The sequence below is a fragment of the Molothrus ater genome, chromosome 18 (assembly GCF_012460135.2).
Source record: "Molothrus ater isolate BHLD 08-10-18 breed brown headed cowbird chromosome 18, BPBGC_Mater_1.1, whole genome shotgun sequence".
Classification (NCBI taxonomy): Eukaryota; Metazoa; Chordata; class Aves; order Passeriformes; family Icteridae; genus Molothrus; species Molothrus ater.
The window spans coordinates 1,309,624-1,334,498 of NC_050495.2; positions in this window are offsets into that span (position 1 = coordinate 1,309,624).

Here is a 24,875-nt window from a genome sequence, read left to right on the forward strand (position 1 = left end):
TATTTGATGACTTTTGGTGGCTTTGATATAATGATTGACTTCAAATATGTGGTTTCAAAGCAGTTTGATGAGATTTACCCTCCTGCCTTCTGTATCCTATTCTATTCTTATCTTGAACGTGTGTTATAAAGAGACCTCTCCATTTCTTTGTACTAGAATTCCTTTTATCATTTAAAGATTCTTGAAAAGTGTAAGAAGAGAAAGAAATTACCAGGAACACACCTAATTAATTCAGAAATTAATTGAGGCTAATTTAGGTGACATTACAGCACGATGATTTCATTAATAAATAAAATTATTATCAAAAGGAACATGCATTTCCCCCCAACTTTGAGTATACCTCTTCAGCTCCCATCATTTAAATAATCAAACAGTTCCTCACTTCCCTGTGATCACCAAGGGTGCAGCTCTTTGTGGGGAACAGACCTGCTTCAGCTCAGAAATTCAGAATAGCAGGAGCTCTCTGGTGCCTGAAGCTTTGCCCCACATCCCTGCATGGGGGGAATGCTGGAATCCTTCCCATCTGGGAAATATTCAGGGGCATCCTGCTCTTGGTGCCTCCCAGGCGTGGTTGTGCTGTGGGGAGCTGCTGGCAGTGCCTGCTGGGCTGGCCTGGGGTGCTGGGTCACTCGTTGCTCATTTGGGAGAGCAGCACTGGGACCCATCTGCTGGGACATTGGGTCACTCATTGCTCATTTGGGAGAGCAGCACTGGGACCCATCTGCTGGGACATTGGGTCACTCATTGCTCATTTGGGAGAGCAGCACTGGGACCCATCTGCTGGGACATTGGGTCACTCGTTGCTCATTTGGGAGAGCGGCACTGGGACCCATCTGCTGGGACATTGGGTCACTCGTTGCTCATTTGGGAGAGCGGCACTGGGACCCATCTGCTGGGATATTCGGTCACTCATTGCTCATTTGGGAGAGCAGAACTGGGACCCATCTGCTGGGCTGGCCTGGGGTGCTGGGTCACTTATTCCTCATTTTGGGAGAGCAGAACTGGGATCCATCTGCTGGGACATTGGGTCACTCATTGCTCATTTGGGAGAGCAGAACTGGGATCCATCTGCTGGGATATTGGGTCACTCATTGCTCATTTTGGGAGAGCAGAACTGGGACCCATCTGCTGGGGTGCTGGGGTTCCTGGAGCCTCTGTGCTGTTTGGGGCTGTGCATGGGGTAGGGAAAGGAGAAGCTGCTCCTGGGTGAGCTGATAAATCAGAGTTTGGGCTGTGCCCTGAGCCTGAACCCCAGCCTGGAGCCCTGGGAGAGCAGCTCCAAACCTCCATGAAAGTAGGGCAGGACCAAGCAGTGCTGGTGGGGAATGACAAACAAGGGGTTCTTGAATTATTTTAACTTTTTTTAGAGGCTGAAGTGTCTTGACTGCCATTCCTGCAAGCTGTAGTATCACAAACTCCTGAAGGATTTGCCACACTAGATGTGGGCTGACTCTGGGTGCTGTATCCCAGAGCAGGAGCAGTTCCAGGCAGTTCCATTCATTGCCTTGGTCAATCAGTCTGTAAACCCCAGCAATGAGTTGGTACTTTTTAATATTTTTAATATTAAAATATTTTTTTACTTTTTAGTATTACATTTAAATATATATAATTGATATATATAAATTTATATATAAACAACACAATTATTTAGAAATGTTTTCTAAATTTCTAATTTAAAATTATAAATATACAATTATATAGAAATATATAAATATATGTAATTTTTGGAGTGGCCTGCTTGCCCCAGTGTGCAGCAGTGCTGATGGGCAGTGGTTCTGCAGCCTCCCTCTGCACCCAGGCTGTGTCTGCCAGCAGCCTCTGCCCCACCATTGTCATCATGGTGCCAGATGAGGGTTCAGAGAGGAGCCAGCTGGAGGATGGGGTAATTTCAGTTCTTCTCAATACCTCAGAGCCTTATGTAACTGGATTTGAGCAATGGTTGGTGCCAGACAATCTCCCATCATCAGTTACAGCACTCCACCAGCTCCCTGCTCGTGTTCACAGAACAGTTTGTGCCCCTGAGAGGGGTCAGGCAAGGAGCACCACACCCAGAGCTGCAGAAGCTGCAGGAAAAGGGGGTTTGGGAACTCCTGAACAGCACAGCAAACGTGGGAAAACCCAAACCTTTGGATAAATTCCAAGTGGGAGGAAGTGCCAGGTGGGATGGTGAGGGGCAGGGCTGATGGTGCTGGACCCATGGGTGCTTTACCCCAGCTGGCCTGGGAGCCCCAGGGCCTGTGGCAGGAACAGGAGGATTGTTCTCCACTCCAGGCAGGAGCAAACCCACTCCCAGGCTTGGGACTGGCTGTGTTCAGTGTGGCCTGCACTCCTACAACAGCTCCTTTATGGCATTTTGCTTAGCTTGTCTTTGTTGCTGTGTTTGAAGACACAAACTGTGCTCTGGCCATGTGAGAGGCAGCCTGAGCACTGCTGGGAAATCTTGCATTGCTCAGTGCTTGCAGAGTTCATGGCTGTGTGCTCTTCTCTATCCAGCTGTGTGGCATCAGCTCCTCAAACATCTGGTGCTCCCTGGAGGGGCTGTGGAAATGGCCAGGGAAGAGGAAAGTAGAAGGTCAAACAGGAATCTGCACTGTGCAGTTAACCTGGCTGCAATTCCTGAGCCACAAATGGAGGCTGTTTTCCAGAAAATGGGATCAATATACAGCTTGCTATCGTTACACGTGAAGGAAAAATAAATAGTGCCTTGAGCTCCTTTTCACGTGGAATTGCTTATCACTCCTGAGCAGCTTGGGATGATGGCACAGAAGGCAGGCAAGCCTCAAAGGCTCCCCTTGCAGGGCTGCAGCATTGCAGCGCCTTTGGTCCAGCTCCAGGCTCAGCTGGTGCTGCCTCTTCAACCTCAGCCACACAGGAGGTGAGAGGCAGGGGGACAGCAGGGTCCAGCCAGTGCTGAGGCCATCCTGTGTCCCCTCAGCGTGGTGGGCGTGCAGGCAGGGCAGCCCTGGGGCTCTGTGCCCTCTGTTCCCTGCTGGGCAGGACAGGGGGAGGTGGCACAGGGCTCTGTGCTTCCCTGGCTGCCCCCAGCTGCAGCCACAGCCCTGGCTGCAGGTGCTGGTGAGCTGTTTGGCTGTTTGACACATCAGGAGTATCTGTGCTACCCCTGCCCTTGCACGGGTTCCTGTGCCTGAGCCCCTGCTGCTCACAGCTCTGCGATGGTGACAGGGAGCCTGGAGAGCGGCAGAGCATCCCGGGGACTGCCTGAGGTTCTCCTCCAGCAGATCTACTGCCTGAAAGTAAGGATGAGAAGTGGAAAAAATATATAATTGAAGGCCTATTCTAAAATGAGAGGCATCTGATTTTCTGGCTTCTGAAAAAAATTCCATTTGCCTTGTTTTTTAGAAAGAAAGGCCATTTCTCTTTCTGTAGCGTCTATTTTTAAACAGTTGAGTTAAAATTAATTATTTCATGTCTGCAATAACCCTTTTTGCACAGGGACCTGTCTGAAAGAGTCATTGATTTCCTCTCTGTGTGTTCACCAGCTGCAGAACCGGTGCTTCATCTTTTAATCTCCAATATGAAAGGAACAACAGAGGTCACTGTGGACTTGTGTTCTTCAAAGTGATTAAGGCAGAGCTGAGAGAGCTGGCAACAAGGCCAGCCTGCTCTCCATTTAAGTGTGTATATATATATATATATATTTCTCTGTGCTCCCCCCTCACCTGGGACCCTCATGTCCCCGAGTCCAGGGAGAGCTAATTAAAATGGCTTGTTCCTTTCAATGAGTCTGCAAACAGCTTGGCACAGAGCAGGTATCACTCCACCATCCCTGCTTTGACAAGGAGGGAATTGTCCCTTGCTGTCTCCCCAGCAAACCTCTCCTGCTTTTGCTCCTCCTTACCCCCACCTGTAAAAGCTGTTTATTAGAGACATCCAAGCCTGGAATTAAAGCCCAGGAGAGGTGGACAGAGTGTTGGAGAGCCTGCTGCAGCTGCTGCCTTTGCCACCTCTGTTATTTTGCAGTGGGACCCCATGATGAGAAACAGCCCATGTCTGAAGGAACTCCCAATTACAGGGATACAGGCATAAAGAAAAAGAAATAGACTGTTAATTATTTTCACACCATTTAGCCATTCAAATCTGCTGTTTGCAGAGCAAATGCCACCATTCTTGGACCTTCCCATTCACTTGGACTTTGAAAGATCCTGAAGCAGAAGGACCAAATGAAAGAAATTAAATATGCTTTCCCTGTAATGGAAAAATACCTAATGAGGCAGCAGTTGTGAGTCTGCTTGATGGTTCCAGCGTGTTCCAGAGCTGGCAGTCAGACAATAAACAGCACACGGCATCTTTCAGGTGAGGGTGAACATCACTACCATGGTGGGCATCCCAAGCTGAGCCTCATGCTGGTAAATTTTATGGAATATTTACTTTTCCAGGCTTCCTTTCTGTAGTTTTTACTGTAACTAAGACAAAAACCCCACAACCTTCTTATCTGAATGCATTTTTATCCTCTGATCATCCAGTCACGGGGGTGCTTGGTCTGAGAGCTGCAAACACAGCCCAACGTTGTGCTTTACATGGCTTTTTCAGATTTTTCAAATGTTTGCACTGGCATTCCCAAGGCTGGCTGGCTGCCTGCACCAGTGAGAGACCAATTTCAGTTATCAGCTTGTGTTGCACATTCCATAAAGGCCAAAGCCATCCCTTTGTGCTGCTCTGGTACAATAAAGAACTAGGATGAGTCTGAGACCAAGGAGCTTATTCTGGTTCTTTACATCCTCTAATAAACTGATGTCTTTTACCCACAGTTACAGTGCTTACCTGTGGACTTGATGTTTCCATTACAAGGGAGCCATAAAAAACCTTGTAACTGGCCATTGCAGTGGCAGATTTACAAACTCCTTTCTTTCCCTCCTCTCCATTCAGTTAGATGGGAAATTGTAGCCAGAGCTAATATTAAAAATGCCTTCACACATTAACTTAACACATTGCAGCCTCACTAATAGGATGCACTGGAAGCTAATTCCAACTTTTACATAGCAGACTATTACATCAGGAATATGGCATCTTTTGTGTGATGCCTGTTGTGTATCAATTACAGAGCAGTGCTCTGTTTGCCTCCAGCCATTCCTTCCCTCTCACTGGGCCTGCTCTTCCTCAGGGGTTTGCAGGGGCTGAAAAGAGGGAAAGAACCAGGCTGGGACGAGGTTTTGTTCCTCCTTACCCCTACCTTGAAGTACTATTTATCATGTATTATCATTATTTATTAGGGACATTCAGCCCTGGAGATTTAAAGCCTAAGAGAAGTGCTCGGTGCTGCAGTGGGAGCTGCCATCCCATGGATGGTGCTGGCTTCTCCCAAACTCTGCTCAAACCCAGAGGATGAGCACAAGGTTTCCTTTCACCAGCCCAGAGCAGGGGTTAAATGTGGCACAGGAATGCTCTGCCCATGGTGAACAGCATCCTGACACCAGGATCACAGCAATGGGGGTCTCTACAAGCAAGCTTTTTTCCCTTCTCATTCTGTAATTCAAGCCTGGGAAAGTGAGTGAAGTGCGATTGATTGCTCAGTAAAACACTCAATTAGAGCAGATTATCTGAAGGAAAAGAATGGCAAACTAGAATTTATTTTTCTGTGTCATTAGGGAAGCCTGATAACGGAATCACTGCAGAGCCAAAGAGGAAATCAGCAGCAGAGAAGAGAATTAATTCATTTCAAAGCATGCCTTGTGGCTTTTCTCAGGAGCTTGGTTTGGGGGAAGGATGCTGGGTGTTTGTTTGGGGCTTTTTTGACTGTTGGTTCCATGGATGTAGCTTGGACCTTTCTTCTTCTGCTGCTGTCCCTCTTTTTTTGCATCTTTAGAGTCTTTGGTCCTTTACCCCAGCAGTGACAGTGGTCAGTCACTTGAGGAAGATTTCTCCCCACTGGAGCAGCCCAAATGCAAACCCAGCCATCGCTGCTGAGCTCACATATTACAGCTGGTTGTTCAAGCATTTTATCCTGCAAAAGAACAGCAATACTTTTCTTTTTCTTGCTCTGTTCAGTGCTGTGGATTGGTTTTTGCCTCTTTGTTGAGGTTGGTTTTTGCCAAGGGCAATGAGGCACCACTCATCCAAATCCTGAGTCCCCCAGCACTCAGTGCTGCTCTGGGATGGCTCCTGTGCTGTGCTGGGGCTCACAGGGGTCCCAGGACGAGGGCAGAGATGAGAATCTGGACTCCATGTGTCAGAAGGCTGATTTATTATTTAATTATATAATTATATCATTTTCTTTTTAATATAATATATATAACTATACTAAAAGAATAGAAGAAAAGATTTCATCAGAAGGCTTGAAAGGAAAAGAATGGAGTGATAATAAAATCTTGTGACTGACCAGAGGGTCTGAGACAGCTGGGCTGTGATTGGCTATTAATTAAAAACAACCACAGGAGACCAATCAAAGATGCACCTGTTGCATTCCACAGCAGCAGATAGTTATTGTTTTTCTTCTGAGGCTTCTCAGGAGAGAAGAATCCTGGCAAAGGGGTTTTTCAGAAAATATCATAGCAACACTGTGCCTCCCTTCTCTTCTGGGAATTAAACTGTAAAATTACTGAGCCAACAGTCTAAAAATACTGCAGAAAATAACCAAGTTCTGCATGGTTTCTTAGCAGCATTAGGGGTCAGCTCTGGCTGCCAGAGAGCAATGGGCTGTGGGTGATGGGGATGATTTCTCCTGCCCCTTCTGAGGGCTTGGCTCTTGCTGCAGCAGCAGGGCCAGGCTGGGGCTGGAATTCCTGCTCTGCCCTCCTGGAAAACTGAACTGCTGTTTGTGCTGGGGAAAATCACCTGTGGCTGCTGGGCACACCGTGTCCAGGAGCTGCACTGGGGCTCCACAGCTCCCTGTGTGGCTGAGTGCCCTTTTTGGGATTCCCTGGAAGGCTGGGGCAGTGCCACTGCTGGGGACATGGTGGGGACGCAGGCAAAGCTCTGTGTTCCCACAATCTGCTCTGTACCTCCAGCCTGGAGAGAGGAAAGCACATATTGCTCACTATAAAGTGTCTCTGGCTGCACATAAAGTGCATTTCAAGTGTTCTGTAAAGCTGGCCTGCTTTTATGAATCTCAGCTCTATTGACAGACAATATATGGGCAAAATGCGATCGCAGCAGTTCTAAAAATCGTTTTAATGATGTAAAGTGGCAATATTTTTCATCAGTTGTAAAATTATATTGGCTTCCTATAATTCATTTAATGGCAATTATACTAAAAATACTTCCACTTGAAGTAAGTATCTGCAGGAGCTTCATAGAGGTGGGAATGTTTGACAGGTATTTGCTTACACAAGCTGCACATTCACAATGTAATCAAAGAAGCTCTTTTGCCATTAGTTCTACTTGAATTTGTAGCCTCCAAGCCACTGAGAATTGTCAAGGCACTGTGGATGCTCAGAAGGAACCCAGAATTCCTGATATATCAAATTATTCTCCAAAGCTTTTGAAATTGGATTCGATTGAATGAGTTCTTGGAAAGAGAAAATAATAGCTTGTCTCCATTTGTAGCTGGGCCAGGCATAAAGCACCAGCTTTACTGCTGCTTCCTCCACTGCTCAGGAATTCCAAAATATACTGAAAGATGAGCAGCTGAAGAGGCTGTGCCAGGGACTGGAGCTGTGTTACCTCTGCCTTGAATCATTTTAATGTTTGACTCTGCAGAGCCTCAGCTGGGGGAGCAGAGGGCTGGGTTCCTGAGCCTGCTGCATTGCATTGGCTCTTTGGCTGGAAATGGAATAGGTTTGGCCAGATAAAATCCTCACAAGCTTCACATTTGTTAGCTGAGGTGCTTGTTATGCTTTCCCATGGCTCCCTCTGCCCCAGCCCCACCAAATCTGCACTGCCCAGAGCTGAGGGTGCAGGAGGAAAGCAGATGGGAGAGGGCAGAGCGTGGACAGGGTTCAGGAAGGGAGGCTCAGCCCCACCTCCTTTGAGCTGCAATCAGGCTGTGCTGCTTCGGTTTGCCTGCCCAGAGCCTTGGGGTGGGTCAGGAGCAGCAGCAATGAGGTGGATGGAGCAGCTGCCTTCATCTCTGACTCCTGTTCTGTCCCTGGTGCTCATTTCTGTGAGGTGCAGAGCAGGGTCCTGCTGCTCCTTGGGGCCGTGCTGGGGACGGACACAGGCTTGATCAGAAAGATCAGCTGCAAGCTTTGCAACAAAGGGGCTGCAGTGCCTTTAATCCAAGGGATTGGGCAGCACACAGAGGAAATCCCAGTTTGCCAAGTAACAGAGAGAGGGCAGCGTTGGAGCTCTCTGGGAAGGTTCCTGTATTGGCTCTGCATCCTGAATAATCTGCGTGCACCCCTGCCCTGGCAATGTGCTGCCAGAAGGGGAATGGGCCAGCACAGAGCTGGCACTGGATATTCTCTCTGTTCTGGAAACTGAGGGGCACATCTGTGCTGCCTCTGCCCAGCCAGCCTGGCTCCTAAACCACTGAGGCTGAGCACCAGATGGGAAAAGGTGCAGACATGTGGGGGGTTTTACCAGGGACAGAATTGAGTTCTGGATTTCTGGATGTGTTTTATAAGATGGAATAAAGAGTTGGACTTGTCTTGGAGGGTGGCTTGGAAACTTATTTTATCCTAAATGCAGGAGGTTAAGTAAACTGGGCTCCTCATCCAGCCTGTTTGTCAAACTGTGATTAACCTGGTTTTACCAGTGTTCCTTTTGTTTATAGGCAGTTGTAGTTTTCATATCTCTCTGCTCTCACTCAAGTTTTGATCTTGATAGAAGCTTCCTTAATTCATGCCCGGTGATTTCCAAAGCTGCTGCTCTACACATCATAAACACGTGTGGCTTACAAGATAAAAACATGTTTGTTTGGTTTTGTTTTTTTCATGTGGAGTAACTTTCATTGCAGAATAAATTCCCTCCCAGCCGCTGGTACTATTGGATTGCATTGACAATGGGATTCTTTTATGGTGGGGTTGTGGAAATTATTTTATAGATTACCTATCACTGCTTTCAATAGTAGACAGCTTTAGTTAATGTAGTGGAACTGGGATTTTTCTCCTTGATGTCTGCACTTTGTAGCCTTTTGTTCCATGTGCAAGAGGGGGAAAGTAATAGAGAGGAATGCATCGACCACCAGAACATTACAGCCAGCTGTGGCTCCAAATGTGAGGATGAAGGAATAAACAGGAGTGTCAGCTCATTTAATATCTGCTGATCTCCACTGGCTTTGGGGGAGAGGTTCTTGGGGATTACAGAATGTCTGCAGTTAAAGTCTCTCATTGTGAATGGAGTGTGTGGGTGTTAACAACTGGGAACCAAGGAACTTGAATAGACCGGAACTCTGAAATTTGGCCTCTAAACAGAGCTGGGATCTGCCATCAGAATTTCTTTTCCATCTTTCTCCCTGTTCTCAGAATTATGTCTCTTGCATTTGTGAATTTTGGAATTTCACTTTTGGGCAGGAATCATTCCATGTACGTCAGCACATTCTGTAATCCCTGTGGTGCCAGCAAACAGAGTGGGACACACAGGAGGGAGGAGAGGAACTGGGAGCCCTGGGGCACGGCTGCCTGTGGGGGAAGTGGGGTTGCTCCTGACAACAGCAGCCTGCTGGGCTCTCACTTGGCTCTCCCCCTGCTCACTTGCCTAAAATACTCATTTACCTCATTCCAAAGCCTCTTCTCGTCGTGTTATGAGTTTCCCACCTTGCCTGTCGTAGCTGCTGAGATATTTCAGGAGCGCCCTACTTGCAGCAAGGAGGAGTTGAACACTGCTCTTCTATAAAAGTGTCTCCTTGTAGTGCAGAGTCCTCCCTGGGTGGGGCTGGAGCTGTGCATGGAGCTCCTCTGGGCTGCCCAGCCTGGGGCTCTGAGCCAGCCAGGCAGGGGACGCTCAGGGCAGGGCAGGTGAGATGGGCAGGGCAGGGCAGGTGGAATGGGCAGGGCTGGGGGGATGCTCAGGGCAGGGCAGGGGACGCTCAGGGCAGGGCTGGGGGGATGCTCAGGGCAGGGCAGGTGGGATGCTCAGGGCAGGGCAGGGGGGAATGCTCAGGGCAGGGCAGGTGGGATGCTCAGGGCAGGGCAGGGGGGATGCTCAGGGCTGGGGACGCTCAGGGCAGGGCAGGTGGGACGCTCGGGGCAGGTGGGATATCCAGGCAGGTTTTTGACCAGGCACATTATCTCCCAAAGCCAGGACACTTCATTCATGTAAAAGCATTGAAAGGAGAGTTTTGATTGTTGGGTGCAGAGCAGGTTTTCAGTGCCCAATGGCAAAAGAACCTGCAGGGACAGCCTGTCAGGTTTTTGGGTCCTCCCCTCCTGCATCACCCGGAGCACTGCAAAGGCAAGTGGCAAACAAGCAGAGCTGCTCGAGCACCCAGAGCTGTGCTGCTCTCAGCACTGATATTCTCCTGTAAGGACAGGGTTTACCTGTTCAGAGAGCAACAGGTGACTTCATCCTCTCCTGAAGTCTCCAGCTCATTGAAAATTCCTTCCAGAATCCCCAGCGTGACCCCTCCTGCTCTGCTGGCTTGCTATGTGTCATCCAGGCACAAGATGTCTCTGTGGGCTCTCCAGAAATTTTAGATTTAAAAAAAAACCCCAAACAAAACCAACAAGACAAATCTGTAGCTCAAGCTGTGTGGGAAACCTGTCAGCTTGTGTTTGTGTTTTTGTTTGTTTTCTGTAAGGAATGTTTCCTGTGCTGAACAGGCTGAAGGGTTGGGGTTTATACCTTCCCCTCTGCCCCAGCCCGTGGCAAAGGAGCACCCAGGGAGAGAGGAGAGGGAAGAACCAGCAGGATTTGGGATTCCAGAGGTGTTGGGAAGGGATGCCCTCAGGGCTTAGGCAGCATGGGTGGATAACAAAGCCTTCATCCTCTAATTTCTGTATTGAGAGACACATTCCAATGGCCTGAGTGTTCAGGACATCAATAAACACAATAAACATTGGAGCCGAATTGATAAAACCGATGGAAACTCGAGGTTGGAAGTCTCCTAGAGTCTGAATGCTTGATTTGCACCCTAGAATTTTAATTAAGAGTTAATTCTGGGTTTAATCTTCTTCAGAAATTTACTTTTTAAATAAAAAAATCAGTAGGGCTTCTTTCTAACCTTAAAAAACTTGCCACAACGGTGTGTCACACCCAAGCATTCAGTAATGTCCAAGGAAGGATTGCAAAAGCATCGGGTTGTGAGTTGGTGTTTCAGCTCTGGGTCTCACATAAATACCTTTGCTTTCTGGGTTTGAAATGTCCCTCTGGTGTTCCTGGCTGTTAGAGCCCCATTAATGAGCTCTGCCCAGTGGAGCAGGGCACAGTTTTGCACAGAGTGGCTTGGAAAGGCACTGACTCTTACCTGGGCTGCCAAAAATGTACTGATTTTGTACAAAAATGTACAGAAAGCACCTTCTGGCTCTTCAGCCCAGATGTTTCCAACCCAGGCAGAGGAAGCCCATCCAACCTTGCCCAAATAACTCCATTCCATCAAGCCCAGCCAAAAGCAGGAGCTCAGCAGGACCCTCCCCTATCCTGAGATGTAATGTCAGGCTTGATTGGAAAATGCAGATTCCTGTTGCTCAGAAACCACCAAGGATGGAGTGAGTGCATCTCCTTGGGAAGCTTGCTCAGCCTGGCTGCAGGTTCTCTTGGTTTTAGAGCACAGCGTGGAATTCTGATGCAGTGGGCAAACTGTAAAGATGATGTGGAGTAATTGTGATGGGTTGTGCTGGGAAGTGATCTCCTTGTGAGCAAAGCACGTGCTAACTGAGAGATGAAGCCTTAATTCAGCTGTCCACTGCCATCCTGATGCTGCTGGTTTAGCCTTGCTTTACAGGCAGCACTGGGTTTTGTAATCATAGTGTATGCAGTAAATCTGCAAACAGTGGTTGCGCTCCCACAAAGTGGAAGCAGGGAAATTATTCTCAAAACCACTTTCCCAGGTGGCATCTGAGGATGTACAATACCCCACTGACACAAATTGCTCCTCTGGGGCTGAACACAGTAAATAAGATAAAAGGAAAACGACCTTGTGGTGTTAAATTCTTAATCCTTTATCTTTACTTAGGATTCCACCTAATACTCTTGCAATTAAGAGATTCTTGATCACTTAATTGGCTCTCATGTCTTTGGTCTTCCTTTACAACCCTGTCAATAGCAGGATTGATAACATTTCCTCCTGTGTGGTGGGATTTGACGCCAATCAGAAAAATTCTGTGAGGAAGCAGCTCTGCCAGTCTAACTGGTGATAGGAACTGCAGATACTCAAAGCAACAAAAGCCCTACCCCAAACCCAGCTGGGGGGTTTGTGACTTGCAGAGGGTGAGCACAGGGAGGGATGTGTTTGACAGCTGCCCCTGGATGCTCTCAAGGAGCAGGAATTCCTCCCTTTCCTGGTTAGCCCAGCTGAGGTTAAAGGATGTGTGCGGAGTCTGAGCTTGTAATTTGGGGAGTGAGTGGGGAAAACTCCCAAAATATTGGTAACTGCTCATGTGGTGGAAGCAGCAAGTGGTGTTCAACCAAAGGTTTCTGTGACAGACATTGGGAACTGGGGGAAATGCTCCCAGGGAAGCTGGGGTGGGTGGGCAGCCAGAGCTGTGTCACACCTGCAGGTCCTGGGGAAGGTCAGGAACTGATTCACTGGATGGTGAAGGAGGAAATGCAGTGTTTTATTGCTAATCAATAGCATTTAGGGTAATAAACCTTTCAGAGTCAACACTCATGTCCAGGTGATGATTTAATGAGGCAGAGGATGTTTCTTGTCTGGAGGTGCTTTGTGCAGCCCTGGCTCTGTGTTCTGCTACAGACACTTTGTGGCTGCAGGATTCAGTCCCTGACTAAGGTCTATTAAGCTTATTAAAGATCAGCTTATTTCCCCTGTAGTTTTTCTGGCCTATAGAACTTGCCTCGGCCCCACAAAGGTCAGGGATAGACAAGGGCCTTCACAGCAAATATGGAACCTGACAATGGGTAAATATTCTAAGTATTGTACAAAATATATCAACATGTTTTAAGTGATAATATTTTTATTCAGAACTCGTGCTTTAGCTGCCAAGGCAGCACAAAGCAGGAATTCTCATTTAAGCAGCCTTTCCTAAGAAGGGGGTCAATGGAAGCTGTCACTGCCAGACCCAACCCTGGAGCTTCCCATTCCCACCCTTGGTTTTACCCAGCACTTGAAGGGTTTCCCTGCTGCCTGGAAGATGCTGCCAGCAGTGAGTGTCTGTACATGGGGGTAGTTTTAAGTTTTGCTCCCATAATGAATGGAAATTGAATCAATCTCTTCTGGGACTTACTCCAAGATGAGACATTAAAGCAGGATTTTTACACACACCCTACACACGCTCCAGCAGTAAGCATAACTTCAGTTAATATTCCTAACAGCTACATTTTCTCCTCAAAAACGAGCTCATTAACTTGTGAAATATACAGGATTCAGGTGCTTGATAGCAAATAAAGCCTTTAAAAAATTACATTTAACCGCCAGGGATTTTAGGAGCCTGACAAGAAACAGCTATTTCACACAGAGCTTTTTTTTTGAGGTGCTCCAGAGCAAGTTCAGAATTCTAATTTTGGAGTTAAAAAAAATCTCAAGGTTGTTCCTCAGAGGAGACAGGAGGAGAACGTGCTGCTGGAGGCCCAAAATCCTCCACTGCCAGTCAGAAAATGCCATGACTGCCTCCAGACCCAAGGCAGAATTAATCCTCAACAAGACAGCAAACTTGGGAGGTTTTTGGGTTTTTTTAAGTGAATAAAACCAGAAAGGAGGAGCTGAAATATTCCCAAAAGTTTAACCCCAGTTACTCCAGCACCTTAGGAGGTTGTTCTTTGTGGAGCTTGCCAAGATGAGTGTTGAGGCAAGGTAGAAATGCAAAGAGTTGGAAGGGAAAGCTCATTTAGGGATCCTCCTTTGTGGGATGTGAATGAGGCACAGGTGCCAAAGTTAAGTGTGGGCAGTGGGAATATGGGATCTCCTCGCAGTTTTAAGGATTAAAGGGAAATAAAAGCCATTTCCAAATTGTGTAACCGCTATATAAAAACAGGTAATGACTTCTACTGCTTCATTCTTCAGCTCTCTTTGCTGTCTGACAAACACACTCAGAGGCATTTCAGCCCCAGTTCATAGCTCAGGCTCTGCCCTCTCACACCAGGTTTTTGCCAGGTTTTTGCCATTCCAGGCTGCTCCCAGCCCTGTCCAGCCTGGCTGGGACATTTCCAGGGACCCAGGGGCAGCCAGGGCTGCCCACCCTTTGCCACAGAGCTCTTGCCTGCAGCCTGTCCTGTGCTCCCACAAATGTCTGTGGTTTCACCCTGGCCAGGAGGGGAATCATCCTGTTGTTCAGGTGGACACCAGCCAAGCAAATGGCTCATTTTTTCTGCTAAAATGTTCTTTCTGTGATGTGGTTCAAGTTTGGTGTGCCAGTGCAGGCTGGCTGCCCCACTGAGAGCCCAGTGCTGCAGTCACAGCCATGCTCTGTCCCCTCCACACCTGTGTCCAGCTGAAATGAGCCCTGCAGGAATGAAAATCAGCCAGTGCTGATGAATCCTGCACGTCCTGGCAGTGGGACAGGGTCTGTGTCTTGTATTTCTGACTTACAGAGCAGGGACAAAGTGAAAATCAGCCAGTGCTGATGAATCCTGCACGTCCTGGCAATGGGACAGGGTCTGTGTCTTGTATTTCTGACTTACAGAGCAGGGACAAAGTGAAAATCAGCCAGTGCTGATGAATCCTGCACGTCCCTGGCAATGGGACAGGGTCTGTGTCTTGTATTTCTGACTTACAGAGCAGGGACACCCCATAGGTCACTGCTGGCAGCCTCAGATCCCAAGAACTTGCTGCATTCCTTCTCACCTCATTGCCTGTGAGGGCAGAGCTCCCTTCATGGAGGCTTTTACAGCAAATATCCCAGATTAATAAAGAGGTGAAAGAGCTCTGGTTCATTATTTATCCCTGACTGATATCTATTAGCCAAAACCAATTTGTGCTGGGATTCCTTTATGGGTCTGTGATTGCAGGAGCTGGGGCAAATGGTAATTAAGGAGCTGAGATGAGTCCTCTCACCTCAGAACTGGGCTTCAAAGTGATGCCAGGATAATGAATGGTGGGGTCTCACTGGCTGTGGGACAGCCAGGACACTGCTGCTGGCAGAGCCACCTGTGTGAGGCGACACCAGCGTCCCTCTGCTCACCAGCCCTGCTCTCATCCACCTCCTCCAGGCTTCCCCACCACTGTGCCCCTCTACAGCTAATTCTGCTCAAGGAATGTTCAAGCATATCGATTTTGAGAGTAGGCAGAGCCCTGTAGGTGATAGGCAGGTATTTCTCTTTTTTGCCTGTTTAAAGGCTCATGATATCCAAAATAAGCTGTTTAAGCAGACTGGGCCTTTGAAATGAGGAATGTTGGTTCAAGTTACCAAACCCCCATTTCCCACTGAAAGCAGGAGCTGGAAAACTGCTTTTGAAGGATTTTGCAAATGTTTTCTGCCCCAGCTGAGCTGACCCTGAGCTGCTCCCTGGGCAGAGAGCAGTGCTGGGGTCCTGGCAGCCCTTGGCTGGGTGGATCCTTGCAGGGACCCACGGCAGGGCTCTGAGCAGGGCTCTGTCCCCTGAGGGGCAGGACAGGGCTGGCTCAGCTGGGGAGAAGGGGCTGACAATTCCATCCACATGGGCATTCTGAGCTTGGCACAGGCGGAGGGCACCCCCTGGAGCAAGCTGGGATTTGGGGATTTTAGCTGGATCTGGACCCCAGGGGAGAGCAGCAGGAGGGTTTCCCCAAAAGATGATTTACCTGTCTGGCTCCCTTTGGCCTTCTGGAATCAAAAGAGGCCAAGAGGGGCCCCACAGGTTTCCCTCACCAGGGAGAGGTTTGTCCAAGGTAAGGCAGGAAGGTTTCTTACCCACAGACCAGCTCACAACTAATTAAAAGTGATCTGATCCTTCTGATCACACCTTCAGGGAGTTGGTACAGTTATAAAACCCAAGTGGGAACATTTTTTTTGTCATGTGGCAAATTCTCACATTTCATTATTTTTCTTACCCTCAATCAAGAAGAGAAGTAATGAATACAAATCCTAATCCTGTTCTCTCTGGATTTGTGTTTTTATTAAAGGAGCTAAAAGAACAGATAGCCAGTTGAAATAATTGTGGTTAAATTCAAGGCTTTCTTTTCTGCAAGTAACCCTTCATGGTAGGTTTTCAATTTAAGGCATCTCAGTTGGGAGATGGTACCAAGTGCAGGTGTTCCTCAGACTGATGAATTCAGTGAGATTGGCTCTTCACCCTCCACACTTGTGAGCTCACTCCTGGTGCTCTGCACTCCAGAGCCCTGGCAGCTCGTGCTGCCCTGGGAGTGCCAACAGGGGCAGCACAGCCAGACCCAGCTTTAGGGGGACTTTATCCCTCCTGGAGGAGCAGAGCCTTCAGTTTCACAGGGCTGTGAGCAGCCATTGCCACGTGCAAAGGAAAACAAGTCCAGCTCCAGTCACTTTTTCAGTCCCATGAATTTTTTTTAAATTTAGTTTTAAACCTCCAAACAATTTTCAGTTTCTTTTTCTGCAGTTCCTAATTCTGGAGTTGTAAAATACTTAACTCCTACTCCTATCCCCACTGTTGAGTAGCCTGTTTTTAAAAACATTCCACAAAAGTGTAAATTCTGATGAAAAACTTGTTTATGCAAGGAGAAGGAGTGCTGAGTTACACTAATATAACCAATTGGCCATTAATGTCTCTGCCCATCAATTTGATATTGTTAGTCCTCCATGAGGCAACATCATTTCTGTGCTCAGAAAACATTAGATTTAATTAGTGCTGGCACAGAACAGTAGAACCTTGAGTAAAAGAAATGCTAAATTGCTTCATTTCTGACATAGAAAATCAATGCGTTCTCTATTCTTCCACTCTCTATTCAATTCTACTGACTTGGAAATGGTTTCCTAAGCTTCTAAATAGATTCACAGGACCCTGTTTAGGATTTTAATACTGCTAGCACATTAAAAATTAAACTACAGTCAGGGCTGGGTCAGTTACTCAGGTGTCAAAGACAAAGCATGATGATGATGATGATGGAGTTTATTCATCCAGTGAGTTTGTGTCCTTCTCACTTTGTTTGGTAGAAATGATGTTTGTGCCTGCCACAAAGAGTTTGCCATCACCCCCAGCTGCAAGCAGTTTTCTGGGTGGAGTGAGGATGAGTTGGATTCCCAGGCGCTGAGGTTGATGATGAGGGCTGGGGGTGAGGAAGGGCAGCGCTCACCTCCCTGCTCATCCCAGTTCTTGTTCTGCAGCTGGGCCTGGCTGAGAAGCTGCTGCCCAGTGCTCCCTGCCTGCTCCTGGCCCCAGCTCCCAGGGCCAGAGTGGAACTGAGTGTTTTCAGTGCCAGCTCCCTGTTTGCCTGCGAGCCAGTCCAGGGTTTAATCAGACTTTGGAGAGGTGTGAGCAGCCTGGGCTCAGGGATGGAGTTGAATGGCTCCAATTAATGCAGGCCTGGCAGGTTGGTTACGCCCGGGAGCCCAATCCCTGCAGCAGAGTGGAGCCCTCCCCTCTGCTCCATGAGTCTCAATTATGTCCAGGCACAGCCTGGAGCCCATCCATCACCCAAACACCTCTGTCAGACAGGTGCTGCTGCCTCCAGCCTCCCCCTTCTCCAAGGTCACTGTCTGGGCTCCCTCCCCTCTTGCCACGGTTGTTTATTGCCCCATCAGCCAGCCGGTGATTAGTTGGGGTTTTCTCAATGCTTTTCTCACTCTGTGCTACTTGTGATCTCCCTTCCCCTGCCCCTGAAGGGCATTCCCTGCTGTGTGTTTGAATCAAGTCTCACTGGAGTGCAGTTGTGTCCCAGAGTTCAGGAGTCCAGCTGAGCTCTGCTCCTGCCCAGAGAACTCCCCAAAACCAGAATCTGCATATTCAGGGGTGACCTTCCAGGCTCTAAGGATTTTATTTTGCCATTTTCAGGAGATGTACTTCCCTTTCTCCTTTTGGTTTGGTTTTTTGAGGTGGCAAGTTCTCAAGAGAAGGAAGGGAAATACCCATCCAGAAACGTCAGTCTTTGTGTTAGTCTGCAATAGTTGGTAAAAAGGCACAACTTTCTGAAATCTCCAGAGCTTGTCACACAATTTTTGCTATTTGAAAAGCCTTGATGTGTTTCTTTTGGCTGTCAGTCAGCAGACAAGCAGATCCTGAGGAACAGAGCCCACGCTGTCCCTGGTGTGGCCCCAGAACACCACACCAGCTCGCCCTCATTATTGCAATTAATTGAAATCTATGAGATCTCTGAATCTGCAGCCAGCCAGTCAAATTCTCCTCATTGTGACTGGCTCGTGGAACTAATCCTGGAGCAAGGAGAACCTGTGAGAACTGCCAGGCAGCTTTGTGGCCCTTCTCACCCTCATGTTTGAAACTCAGTAAATAAGGGATGGCTGTAGTGAAACAGAATATTGGGAGTGTTTGCAAATGCTGGGCCGAAGAGCAGGTGGAATTCAGCATTTTGACATGGCCTGCTCCAGGATTAGTGCAGAAACTTTGAGGAATTGTAGAGATGTTCATTTTGGAACAGTTCTGGTGTGGCTGGACAGGAGCTGCACCTTCACAAATGAAGGCAGAAGTTCAGGCTGCCTTAAGGCTCTTCTAACTCTCTAAATATTTGTATTCCTTGAGTCACTGTGCTTGATCCTGCAAGGGTGAGGAATCCACTTCTGCTCAGGAGCAGCCCTGCTCTGAGTTCATGGCTGTGTGAGAGATTAATTTACAGTAACAGACTGTTAGCTGTTGCTTTTGCAAAGTTTTGCTGAGTTTTAATCTAATTGCTAATACAGCATTAAGTACTTTTTGTTCATCACTACAGACTTTCCTTTAGGGCCTGTGGATCTTTGTAGGACAAGAACAGGATTTAGTTTTAAGCACCAGACTGAGACATGATGAAAGCAAGAAGCAAAGGCTGAGACCTTAATTAAAAGAGAGTTCTATTTCAGAGAGTTATTGAAGAAGAAGGAGGTGCTAGGGGCTAGAGAGTAGCTCTAAATGTTTCTCCAAGCCCATTTGTGCAGAGAAAGAGCCACGGCAACAGCTCTGTTACCCACCCTTGCCACGAGAGTGTTTGTGAGAGGCAAACTTCAAAGGGGCTGAGCACCAGGAGCAGCCTGGCCCAGGGTGATGGGCACATCGAGGAGCAGGGATGAAGGAAGGAATGCTGCCAGCTGCCAGCACAGCAGCTCCTCTGAAGTTTGCTAATGCTTTTTGACCTTGCTGGAGTTTGCTGCACTTCGTGATTCCCTTGATTTCTGTGGAAGTTCTGGCGCCTGCTCTGCTCAGCCCTGGCTGTGAGGAGCTTTTCATTTACTCATTTACTTCATATTCCCTGTTGGGATCCAGCCCTGCCTGGTGCTGCTCCCAGCTCCAGCACAGCGTCCTGCAAGAGGAGGAGGAAGCAGCCACTTCCTTGGACAGGGAGCAAAGCTAAGCCAAGCTGGTCAGAGCTGAACAAAAGCTCAGGTTGATGTGGTTTACAAAAAAAAAAAAACCCTCAAGTTTTAGGGTATTTTTTATTGTTTCTGATTTATCTCTATGTTGTATCAGGGAGTTTCCCTGATATGTGGATCAGAATTAGCTATATGGATAATATGGATCAGAATTGGCTGTATGGATCAGAATTTGCTATATGGATGAGATATGGATGAGACATGGATCAGAATTAGCTATATGGATCATATAGATCAGAATTAGCTCCTTCTAATCTAATATATAATAATATATATATTTTATAATCTGTAAATCATATTAAATTTTTCATTAGCAAGTAAATGCTATGGCAGGTGGTCTCTGGGAATGAGGGCAGCAATGTTATTTCTCCTGTGGACATCTCCCTTACACACTTTGCTTCCTCCTGAGGCATCCAGACCTTCATCATCTCCTGGGATCAAACATCTCAGGCACATTGTGGGCCTGTCAGCCACTCAGGGATCCTGGCAGGACAGGATCAGAAATAACTTTTTACCCCATCCCACACTCAGAACAAGCCCTGAACCTGCAGCCAGCCAGGCAAACCCTCCTCTTTGTGCCTGGCTCATGGAACCCTTCACTCACTTACTAAAACTCTTGTAAAATGTCACAAAAAGCCCTGCAGATCTGCTGGGATGCTGGTGCAGGAGGTTGGTTTGTGTGTTGGAGCTGCAGTGATTGCTGGTGGGTAAATGCTGCCTGTGCCAGGTGCCTGGCAGTCCGTGCTGGGAGCTGTCACCAAACAGTCCCAGGGCTGAGCCTTCCCTGTGCTCCCACTCCAGACTTGCAGGGGCACTGCAGGACTGGGATTCAACAGCTCCCAGTTAAAAACACTCCCCTAAAGTCCTCAGAATAATTTCATTTGGAGTAAATGAATTTCTTTCTAGACTTAGTCAAAGCAATTACACCCAGCTCGCTGCTGTATTATGGCATTGCATTTATCATCATTTAAGCACTGCAAAGGACTAAAGAACCCAAACTTATCTTTATTCCTGTGCTGGCAGTTTGGTGGGCAGGCTGACTCTGCATTCCCCCTCTGCTCACTGCAGGAGGAAATGTGAGCTTCTAGCAGAATTAGAAATGCTGCCCAAATGGAGCAGAGAATAGGCAGACCTAGACTGATGTGGGGTTTAGTTACAAATCAAGTTTCTGTCTCACACTTGTTGAGTTTTGGGTTTTTTCCCACCTGATATTCCCAGAACATGGGTTAACACAAAGCCTTTCTTCCTGTTCCTCTCTATTTACAACTTCTCCATATGCTTCACCTTCAGTAGGATTTTTTTTTTCTGCATCACGCTCTGCCCTTTATTTTATTTATTGCATAATTTTGTGAAAAGAAAATCCTTTTGCCTTCATATTACAAAAGAGTGCCTCAATCCACCTCCCTCAGAAGCAGGATGATGCCTGAGCCCTGGCCAAGGCAGCAGTGAAGAATTCACTCCAATTTTCTGAGGTGCTTGGCCACTCTCAGATCTCCTTTCTTTTGAAGCTGAGTTGAGAAACATCAATGTAGGATCTGGGTCAAAACGGATTAGAAACCCCAGTGATTGTAGGACAGCAGGGAATATGCTCTGAACTGTTGAAAACTCTTTCAAACCAGTGCTCAGACATATTCAATAAGAGTTTCTCACTCCTGATGAGAGGGGGAGCAGGGGAAGGTGGAGCAGGAGCTTTGCCAGGGAGCTCTGGCACCTCTGTCCTGCTGTGGCTGCAGACCCCAGGCTCTGGGGCAGCTTTGCTTTGTTCCTGAGAGGATCCAAAGCCTCCACATGCTCCTGTCCAGCCCTGTGGCAGGACAGGGGGATGTTTGCCCTCTCCCAGCACCCAGCAGAAGGTTTTCCATCCCAGCAGTGTCCTGCTGGCCCCTGGGCATGGAGCCCCTGCCAGGCTGGGGACAGGCAGCCCAGGGAGGGGAGTTCAGAGCTGGCAGGGAGGTGAAGAAGATGAGTTCTGGCAAAGCTGGGGCTGCACACTGTGAATGGTGCCTTCCAAACGGCTGGGTCTGGTCTCTCCCTGCTGGAGCCTGTGCTTGTGCTTTTATTCACATTGCTGGCTCTTGTTAAAGACAATGCCCCGAGGGTGGGAAGGTCTTGTTTGACTGCAGAGCTAAAATATGAAATTCCAGAATCTCCTCTCCATTGTAGCTAATTAAGGAAGCTCATTAACCCTCTCTGTGGATGGACGGAGGGGATGTCTCTGCTAATGGGCTTTCTGGTAGAACAGCAAATTTACCTGACCCCTGGGATTAGGTGCCATGTTCAAGTAGCACTCTGCAGCTTGTGGCAGTGACATTTCCTTTTTTGTCCATTCTCTCTGAGAAACTTCTCTGTATTAAACCAATTTCTCTCTTCTCTTGCACTGCCTCAGGAGCAGTGCCAGTTCAAAAGCTGGGAAATCAGTCAGCTCATCTCATGCAAGGTTTTGGGATTCAAAGGGACAGGGATCTGCTGGGTGATGGGGAGCTAAAATGTCAACTCATTTCCCTCGGCTGACCATGCAGAGATAACTGTACCAACAAATCCAGCACAATGCTGGACAGAATTTCTCCTTCTCATCCTCCCTGTGCCATGGAAATTTTTTACAGGAGTGCGGAGCAGGCTGGTCTGTACTACACCAGTGCCTCTGCTATATTTAGGAAGTGATCTGCTGTTCCATTTGTCAGGAAAGCAATGATCTGATAGCTCTCAGATGCAGATCTGCTGTCCAGGGCCTGCAGGAGGAGCTGCTGCAGGGAGCGCAGGCCGTGCTGCAGGGAGCGCAGGCCGTGCTGCAGGGAGCGCAGGCCGTGCTGCAGGGAGCGCAGCCGTGCTGCAGGGAGCGCAGGCCGTGCTGCAGGGAGCGCAGGCCGTGCTGCGGAGCGCAGGCCGTGCTGCAGGGAGCGCAGGCCGTGCTGCAGGGAGCGCAGGCCGTGCTGCAGGGAGCGCAGGCCGTGCTGCAGAGCGGCGGGAGCGCAGGCCACGGTGCGGGGAGCGCAGGATGAGCTGCGGGAGCGCAGGATGAGCTGCGGGAGCGCAGGATGTGCTGCAGAGCTGCGGGAGCGCAGGATGTGCTGCAGAGCTGCGGGAGCGCAGGATGTGCTGCAGGAGCGCAGGCCGCGCTGCTGAGGTGCAGGATGTGCTGCTGAGCTGCAGGAGCGCAGGATGTGCTGCTGAGCTGCAGGAGCGCAGGCCGCGGTGCTGAGGTGCAGGATGCGCTGCTGAGGTGCAGGATGCGCTGCTGAGGTGCAGGATGCGCTGCTGAGGTGCAGGATGCGCTGCTGAGGTGCAGGATGCGCTGCTGAGGTGCAGGATGCGCTGCTGAGGTGCAGGATGTGCTGCTGAGCTGCAGCAGAGCCCAGGGCTCCAGGCTGACCCTGCAGCCCACTGAGGGAGGGTCCCCTGCGCAGAGCCTGCTGCAGCTTCTCCAGCAGCATCACTGCCAGAGCCTGCTGCAGTAGAGCACAGGGGCTCAGTTTCTCCATGCAGGAATTTATGTACACAATTATACAGATTTTACAGACTTGGTGTTTAACTCCAGCTTGTTCTGAGTGTGGGATCTTCAGGAGCTTATGGGGTGGGGTAAAAAGTTATTTCTGATCCTGTCCTGCTGGGACCCCTGAGTAGCTGACAGGCTACTGGTTTTCTTGCTGCTCAGTCCTTTGGTTAGTAACTGGCATTTTCAGGAGCAGGTCCTGCAGCAATGTTCAAGTGGTTAAGTGCTTTTGTGGTGCAGGAGCAGCAACAGCACAAGAATTACCCAATTAACAAAGGCACCTGGGAGTATAAAAATACCCAAGGGACCCTTTCATGGAGTCGGATAAGGGAGGGAAAAAGTCACCTTAGCTATCAGAGTCAGATACTAAGTGATTTTATTTAAGTGAAATATGAAGAGTGGTATTCAGATTAAACCATTTCCCTGTGGCCTTTAAATCTATGGCCTTTAAATCATTTTCTTGCATGCACTGGGCTATTCTGAGGCACATAACTTGAGCAAAGTCCTCTTAAATGATCAGAAAATACCAGTGAATTTTTTTTCCTAGTGCTCCTGCCTATTTACCATGCAAAGGACCAGTCCAGCAGGCAGAGAGGATGCCAGGGCAGCTCTGTGCCTGTGCACCACTGCAGGCTTGCAGAGCAATGTTCCTCTTTCAGAGAGGTTTAGATTTCTTTGTACCTGCCCGTTTTTCCAGGTGGAAGGAGGTTGAGCTAGAGTTGGCTTGTTCAACAGCTTTGCTGTACTTGGATTTTCCTTTCATTGAATAGAACTTCCTTTTAGTAGAGGAAATAGTGTGTATGGAAAAAACCCTGCATTAAGACTCACCTTTCACAAGAAAAGCTCTGCAAATGCATCTTGTCCTGTGCATTTGCAAACTGCACTAATTAGGGTGTGTTTTTTCTGGCTAACATCAGGTGTGCCTCAAACTTCTATAGCATCAGTGAACTTAAAATTCCTCAAGATTCTGCCCTCTGCAAGACTCCTGGGAAAGCCAGGCTTACTTGGCTGCTGTATAAAACCTAAAGCATCCTAATTACCTAATTTACAAATAAATCAGGGCTGACGTATTGATGCACCACGAGGTTAATTGCTCTTCCTGCTCAATTAGTAGGAAACTTTATGCTCTTTATTACATTAAAGTAAGCCATTATCACTTTCTGCATTTTTATATCTGAGGTTCAGCAGTGACAAAACTTTTATCTCTACTCTGCAAGTATTAATTGGTTTCTGTCTGAATGCCCATTTCATCCCAGAACCCCAACTCTGTGTCTTGTCCATCAATATTTGCTCTGGGATTCCACCATGGAATTTGTGAGCAGGGTTTGTGGGATTTTCTGGATGTCTTGCTTCAGTTCTTTTTGGAAGCTTTCATATTTCTACAAATTCATCCTCTTGACAAGTTGCTGGCTTAGTTGGCTGTGAAAAGGTGATTTTTTACTCAGTAGATCAGAGTTTATTAAAGACCTTTTTCTAGCATCTGCCAGACTCTCACTTTTTCCAGAATTTGGGTGTTTCATGGAACACCCATTTTATTTTTTATTTTATTTTGTTGTGATTAGTCACAGATCAAAGAGAGTATTGTAGATATATGGGAGAGCAGCATTATAAATTTGTTTTGAAATGATCTTTCAATGGATATTCTTTTCTATATTGAAAAAGGTCAAAATTATCATAAAATATTTGGATAAAAAAGAAATTTTAAAAAATTAACTTATGGAAAAAATTTGAAAAAATCCAACTTATTCTTGTACTTTTCTTTGGAACACATCTACAGAACAGACTTGGAAATTAATATTTTCTTCTGGAAATAGCAATTCCTTTTTGAGTTCAGTCAGAGCCAGTGAGCTGGGCTGGTTTCCCCCCTCTGGTCTGCAGGTCACAGTGTGGGTGTGTGAGTCCTTCTCAAGGGTCTGTGTGAGACAGGGCAAAAATCTGGGCCATCCCTGCCAGACTGAAATTCATTATCC